The sequence below is a fragment of the Paramormyrops kingsleyae genome, chromosome 25 (genome assembly GCF_048594095.1).
Source record: "Paramormyrops kingsleyae isolate MSU_618 chromosome 25, PKINGS_0.4, whole genome shotgun sequence".
Classification (NCBI taxonomy): Eukaryota; Metazoa; Chordata; class Actinopteri; order Osteoglossiformes; family Mormyridae; genus Paramormyrops; species Paramormyrops kingsleyae.
Window position 1 is genome coordinate 21,484,998 of NC_132821.1, and position 8,002 is coordinate 21,492,999.

Here is an 8,002-nt window from a genome sequence, read left to right on the forward strand (position 1 = left end):
GCCGCCCCTCTCCAGCCACCGACATCACCACTACCCCTCTTCACATTTCTGATCACCACTTAGTATCCTTTACCATCACCCTACCTGTCTTGCCCAATCCTGGCTTTCAACATTTCTCGCCCACTAGACCAAACCTCCACTCTGTCTCCCCTTCATCTGTTGCTTCCTGCACCCTGTCCTGCCTTCCTGACCTTAACTCCTTTTCCTCCCTTGCACTGGAGCCTGCAACTGATACTCTCCTCACTTTCCACATCCATGGATCACCTCTGCCCACTGTCTTTTAACCCCAGGAAAACTCACCCTGCTCCTTGGCTTTCAGCTGCATTACGCAGCAACCGAAGAGAATTGCGGGTAGCAGAGAGGACATGGAAGAAATCTAAACTTGATGCAGATCTGTCTTCCTACCGTACTCTGCTATCCAAATTCTCTTCGGATGTGACTGCAGCTAAAACTGCCTTTTATAAGGAAAAACTAGAGCTATCCTCACATGATCCTCGTAAACTCCATAATATCTTTTCATCACTAATCAACCCTCCAACTCCTCCTGCTCCATCCTCCCTGACTGCTGAATACTTTGCCAACTTCTTTGACGAAAGCATTGGTGAAATCTGCCAGACATTCTTTCCCTCCCCATCCACTACACTACACACCCAGGATTTCCCTTCCCCCTCACTGACCCAGTTTTCCAGTCTTACGGCTGATGAGATCATGAAAGTCATCTCATCTTCCAACCCTACCACCTGCCCACTGGATCCACAATCTCTCTGGACCTTCTCCTCTTCATCACCACTATCATTAATGGCTCCATAACTTCCGGTCATGTACCAACAGCATTCAAAATAGCCAGGGTCATTCCCATCTTGATAAAACCCACTCTAAATCCCTCGGACACTTGCAACTACCGACCAGTATCGGCAGTAGTGTAGTCCAGGGTATACGCAGGTATACGGCGTACACCCACTTCTTATTAGGTCGTCACAGCGTATATCCACTTGTAAATCCCCCTATTACGGGTATACGTTGCAGTATAATACAGGGTATACGCGGGTATACGGCGCTTTTCAGTCCACACACATCCACGTACATTGATGCGCATTTATGTGCTGCAGGCACGTCAATTTTTTTTCTGCCATTGGGTGCGTTTGACTTCATGCAGTCGCTTACAGTGCTGGTTTAAAGCAATGCATTATTGTCCTGACTCAATGCAACATGGTTAGATTTTTTTTGTCTGACTTAATCCAGCGCTGCAAAACATCACCACGCCCAAATCGAACGCACCCATTGTTGTCTGTTTTGGAAGAACTAACAATTGGTTAGAACAAACAGATTACGCCAATCAGAGGCAGAGTAGGGCGGGACATGCCGTTCCTTCGCTAAACCGGGAAAAATATCCTTTGCCACCACCTTCCTATCAGTCCATTGTTAGTTTGTTACACGCCAAAGTAGTTTCTCGCGGGAAGAGTTAATATAACCAAGTTAATAGTGAAAATGAAGCGAACCATACAAACAAAAATTAGCTCTCAGAACAAGCGACCTTGTGATGCTACATTATTGCTGCTATCCAGCCGGACAGGAAGCCACAACCCAACGCCTCTCTGTCCCCAACCACAGTCGGAGGGGGTGCTGACGGTGGAGACGCTAAATCTCCGATCGACGTTGCAAATTTAATGGAAGAACACATCAACCATGGTGAGTACTTCATAATAGCAAGATTTGTAAATTATGTTATGTTAATACAGTATTTCTACAGCATTACAGCATTTTACTGTATTTGACTCTCCCTGCCGGCCCCTGGAGGATGGGCTCCCCCTTTGAGTCTGGTCCCTCCCAAGGTTTCTTCCTTCTAGGGAGTATTTCCTTGCCACTGTCGCCTATGGCTTACTCACTGGGGGCTTTGGGTGGGGATGCTGTAAAGCGCTTTGAGACAATGTAATGTTGTGATAATGCGCTATACAAAAATAAATTTGTTGTAACTAGCAGCTGTTTTATTTAGTTTTATTTTTTGTTGTTCCAATTTGCTAATGCTGTGGCTAGTGTTGTTAGCTTTATGGAAGCAAATCTGTCTCATCACAATTTGAATTTTATATAGCACTGAATTACAAATTACAAAAAACTTAAGTTTCGAAAATACAAAGAGAACATTTCAAAGTTGCTCCAATTTGATGGTCCGAATTCACATGCAAAAATACAAGTTATACATCCGGGATACCAAGGCTAAGCAAACGAATCTGTGGGTGCCTTCGACTTCATGCAGCTGTTTACAGTGCTGTCTTAAAGCAATGCATTCTGGTCCTGAACAATGCATCATGGTTAGAATTTTTTTAAATTGGAACTGCCTCCGTGACGACACAACTTTGCCTTTATTGGCTGAAGAGTTTAGTTACATGCATGAGGTTTGTATCCCAGGAAGTTCCGATGCAGTATGTGCTATTTCTCCCGAATATCACGTAAAGCAGTGAAAACTGGTTTTCAGTTAATTTACCTGGTAAAATAAACTTTAAATAAATTACATAAATGCTCTAATAGTACACGTGAGTTAGTTGTTCATTTATTGTTAGTTATTGTAATGTTGCGCTGCTTTATTTGTTTAATCGTCCAGTTTGCGAGGAAGGCATTCAAGTAAGAATTGCATTGTATTCTGTACATGACTAAAAACTTTGAATCCTTAAAATACATGTATTTGATCTGTTTCCAGCTATCTTTTTGCACAGGGCCACTATACACATTAGTTTATCTTTTTCACTGTGAAAAGTTTGGATCAGGAGTTGGTTATTGTAAAAGAAGTAATGTGCATGCAGGTGATATTTGTATAGATTTATCTACACCCTTCTGGCAGTGCTGCCATTGCAGTCAGGTCTCGCACACTAGGAGGAGTAGAAGTTGTCCAACTTGGCTGCAGTCAGTTTATACTGCACTCCTGCAGCCGCCGGCAAATCACGCTCCACGTCACTTCAGCTGCAGACAGACCTAAGCCCAAGTCGAACCAGACAACAAATCTAACTATGATACATTGCGTTAGGACCAGAATGCATTGCTTTAAGCCAGCGCTGTAAGCGGCTGCATGAAGTGGAACGCACCCACAGATTTGATTACTTAGCCTTGGTATTCCTGATGTATAACTCATATTTTTAACCTCGTATTTTTGCAGTTTTTTGTAATTTGTATCTTTAAACCCTGAATTTGTTTTATGTTGAATTTGTGAACATGGAAAAATAGCAGTGAAACTGCATTATAGAACATTTGAAGACTAATTCAGAGGCGAAAAAAATCTGATACATATTTCCACTGAATGACTAATTTTATGACTAAATGTTGTTTTTTTTTTGTAGACACCAATAATGATTGACCACAAGTATGGACAGCCAAACAGAAAGAGGATTTCCAATCCAAAAACCCCTGGTTAGGATTAAAAAACAGAAAATTGGGTAAGTGTACATTGACTGATTGTTGGTTAGGCTTAGATTCTATAACCATGGACACTGAAAACAGTGTGTGTGTTGGAATGTGTATGCAGGAGAAACAAACACAGATGTGAATCTAGTTTTTGTTTATGCTTCACAGGATGTCTGGTCTGTAGCACTGTGTCCATTGATGGTAACAAGGGGCAAGGTGTATCGCTCTCAAGAGAATGGATGAACTTTGAAATTCAAGTGTCTGGCCTAAGCAGTAGAGAGACAAGTCTGTCAGCCTTAAGAAATAAAGTGAGGAAACATGCTTTGTCCAAAGCACACATTCAAGCTGTGAAGATAAAAGAGCAACAGAAAGAAGCGACCATTGAAAATGCAATGGAGGCCATGACAGAGTCCTACGTGAAGGAAACCGAAGCTGTCTTCAGAACAGCCTACCATTTAGCCAAAAGGAATAGGCCTTTTGCTGACCATGAGAGCCTCATTGAACTGCAGGAATTGAATGGCATAAAGATGGGCTCAATACTTCACTCACGCTACAGTGCAACACAAATAATCAAGCATGTTGCTAATGAGATGAAAAAAAAAATTGTCAGTAGTATAATAGCATCATCAAGTAAGTTGGCCGTCCTAGTTGATGAGTCCTCTTCTTTAAATCGCAAAGCTGTCATGACAGTTTCTGTGAAAGCATCAATTGACGAAAACAGTCCTGAATTCATATTCCTTGAACTTGTTGAACTTGAAAATCAGAGAGCTGATGGCATAGCAGAGGCTTTACTCAGTTGTTTAACTAATGCTGGCTTTATGGAGGAATGGCTTCATGAAAACTGGGTGACATTTGTATGTGATGGAGCCAGTGTCATGTTAGGAAAAAAATCAGGTGTAGCAACAAGGCTGACCTCAAAATTCCCAAAACTTTTTGTATGGTACTGCATGAACCATAGACTTGAGCTAGCTGTGTCAGATGCAGTTGATGAGGTAAACTCTGTCAATCACTTTAAAGCTTTTATGCAGAAGCTGTACTCTCTGTATAGTACATCAAACAAAAATGAGCATGAACTTAAAGATGCGGCAGCTGAAGTAGACTCACAACTTCTTCGTATTGGCAGAGTTTTAGATGTACACTGGGTGGCCAGTAGCTTTCGGACTGTTCGTGCAGTTTGGACATCACTGGGAGCTCTTGTGCAGCACTTTAAGAGTGCTTGTCATGATGTGACAAGAGCCAACAAAGACAAGCAAATGTACAGAGGTCTATTAGGCCGTGTTCAAAGTCCTGAATTTCTGTGTGATCTTGGGCTCATGTATGACACACTCCATGAACTAAATATCCTGTCACAGGAACTTCAGGCTCGTTCTGTTACTCTCCTTAGAGCAGACCATCTACTAAAACGCACAATAAGAGTGATACATTCATTTAAAGAGCGTCCAGGGCAAAAATACAGTGAGGCTTTAGAAGCAAAAGACAGGGGAATGTATCGGTCTGTTACCTTGAAACAAAATGCAAAGCTCATCTCTATCCATCCCAGACAATTCCTGCAAAGCATTGTGAACAATCTTGAACAACGCTTGTCTTTTGAGGATGAGATCATCGAGGACCTCAGCATCGTTGATCAGAGTAAGTGGCCATCAAACCCCAGCATTCGCTATGGTGAAGAACAAATTAAGAGACTCTGCAAGCGATTTAACTTATGCAAAGACCAAGCACTGAATGGGATGCGGGACTTGCTGGAAGAGCCCAACAGTGAGCCCAAGGACCTAAAACCACTCATTAACTGTATGAAAACATTCCCTGTCAGCACAGCAGAGTGTGAGAGGAACTTTAGCCTTATGAACAATATAAACACAGACAAAAGGGCTGTCCTACTGGTTTCAAACATATCAAACTTGATGATGATTAACATCAACGGCCCCCCTACTTCCAAGTTTTAACCTCAAAAATATACAAGGACCTTGCTGATGAGTCACCGTACTGCTAGTTCTGTGCGTTCCAGGCAGTGCAGGGTGAAAACCCCTGTGGAAAGCAGGTCTGTCTGGAGAATACTGTAGTGCAAGTCTAGACAAGCTGTGGACAAGTTTACAAGTTTGTATTTTTGTAAAAATAAATGTCTCTCTGAAAAGGCGTTGGCTTCATGTTAAATGGTATCTACTATTAATGAAATGGGCCTCTGTACCACCATTAATTTTCGCATACTGCCACTGACAAATCATTTTAATTTTATAATTGTGTCACTCTCTGGCCTTCACTATCTGTTGCAGATTAAATATTCTAAGACACTGTTTACAAAAGAATGTACTTTCCCCATGAACTAAGAAAATGTATGCGTTATGCAGTTGAATCACTGTAATCTATGAACCAGACAGATTTGCAAAATCTGCATCTGAATTAAGTCAGGCAGCAGATGTAAATAGTACTGTCCCTTTCTAGTGGGAACTAAATATGTAAGACTGTCACTATTAATAACGGGGCACTTTGTCCTTTTGCCGTGTAGACCGCTACAAAATTTGGGGGCTAAATTTACAGTATACCCACTTCTCCAGACACCACTGAGTATCGCTTCTTTCCTTCCTTTCAAAAATCCTCGAACGCACAGTCTACAACCAACTCTTTCTTTACCTCTCTCAGAACAACCTCCAGGATCCTAATCAGTCTGGCTTCAAAGCAGCTCACTCCACAAAGACTGCCCTCTTAGCAGTCACTGAGAAGCTGCATGCTGCTAGGTCAGCCAAACTCATCTGTCCTCATCCTTCTTGACCTATCAGCAGCATTTGACACGGTTAACCACAAGACTCTCCTGTCCATCCTTAGGAGTCTTGGCATTGGTGGTTTGGCTTGGCGATGGCTTGTATCCTACCTCGAAGGCCGATCATACAGAGTGACATGGAAAGGACTCACATCTACCCCACGTAGTCTCTTCACCGGTGTCCCTCAGGGCTCGATTCTTGGCCCACTGTTCTCCCTCTATACCAAATCTCTTGGTGAGGTCATATCCTCTCATGGCTTCTCTTACCACTGCTATGCAGATGACACTCAACTCATCCTCTCCTTCCCTCCTTCAGACACTCATGTCTCCACTAAGATATCTGCATGTCTAGCAGATCTCATCTTGGATGACCGCTCACCAACTGAAACTCAACCCTAGTAAAACGGAACTGCTGTACATCCCCGCTGACTCATCCCCCCTCCTGGACCTTTCGATCTTCCTCGACAACTCCCTGATCCGTCCTTCGGTTACTGCTCGCAACCTTGGGGTTACCATGGACAATCGTCTGTCCTTTTCCTCACATATCGGCGATGTTTCCCGCTCTTGTCGGTTTCTCCTGTTTAATATCAGAAGGATACGTCCATTTCTTTCCACACAGGATACCCAGATACTCGTTCAGTCCCTCGTCATCTCCCGTCTTGACTACTGCAACTCACTTCTAGCGGGTTTACCATTGAGCGTCATTCGTCCCCTCCAACTGATTCAGAATGCAGCTGCTCGACTTGTTTTCAACCTTCCCAAGTTCTCACACCACTCCTTTGCTGTGCTCCCTACACTGGCTTCCTGTGGCTGCCCGCATCAGATTCAAAACACTGATGCTCGCATATAAAGCCAAAAATGATCTGGCTCCCGCTCCATCCTACCTAAAAGACCTCATCACACCCCGCACTGCACCACGATCTCTCCGATCTTCCAGCACTGCTCGACTGGTCCCACCACCCCTCAAGGCACAAGGAAGACACACCTCTCGGCTCTTCTCTGTTCTGGCACCAAGTCGGTGGAATGAACTCCCCGCTAGATGTCCGAACAGCTGAGTCACTGAATGTCTTCAAAAGACGACTTAAAACACATCTTTTCCAGAAATACCTGAACTTCTGGCATAATACTTTTATATAAAAAAAAAAAAAAAACACACTTTCCCAACAGAGTATTAGATTGATGGTATTCATAGCCTTGGTTTTATTGAGCTAGTATCGGGAAAAATTCATTGTAGAGTCTTAAAGCACTTATGCAAGTCGCTCTGGCTAAGGGCGTCTGCCAAATGCTGTAAATGTAAATGTATATTGCACCCTATATTGCCTTTAGGGGGGTAGGGAGGCATGGCGCAATTAAGGACATCTGGCGCAAGGACGCCTATCTTATATTATCGCAAGCAGCATCAATCGGACAAAAGGGGGAATTTGGTTACATATTGCCTGGGGGGAAGGGGTGAGCCTGGCCAGCTTACCCCCTGCCCACATGCAACACTAAATTTAGTATAAAGGAAGGGGGAGATCCCAGTACTGACCGGAGCTCAGCCATGGGATAGAGCGCGCATCGCCCGGCACTTTCTCGGAACTCACATGTTGGTCTCCTGCCAGGACTGAAAAGGGTTCCCCAGTCCGTGTGTGAAGGTGGGTGATGATGGCACGTCCGAGTGTAAATAGTTTTGCAGCTGCTAATGCGTTTAATTGATTATGGGGATTGATTATCAATGCTCGTGATAATAATTAACATTTTCTATATTTTATTGTTTCATACACATACACATATAGATATAGATATATAGATATATAGCAGCGCCCGAGCCTGAAGTGCTCCCTGAGTGGGATGAGACGCAGTTTGCTGCATTAG

General features: G+C 43.4%; 1 long non-coding RNA gene across 1 annotated transcript; it reads left to right on the top strand.

Annotated features, from left to right (window-relative positions):
* Window positions 1-1,307: 1,307 nt before the first annotated feature.
* LOC140582977 (uncharacterized) lies at window positions 1,308-5,473 on the top strand. Its single transcript, XR_011985779.1, has 3 exons — window positions 1,308-1,689; window positions 3,330-3,425; window positions 3,562-5,473. It is a non-coding gene; the product is annotated as an uncharacterized lncRNA (long non-coding RNA).
* Window positions 5,474-8,002: the final 2,529 nt, after the last annotated feature.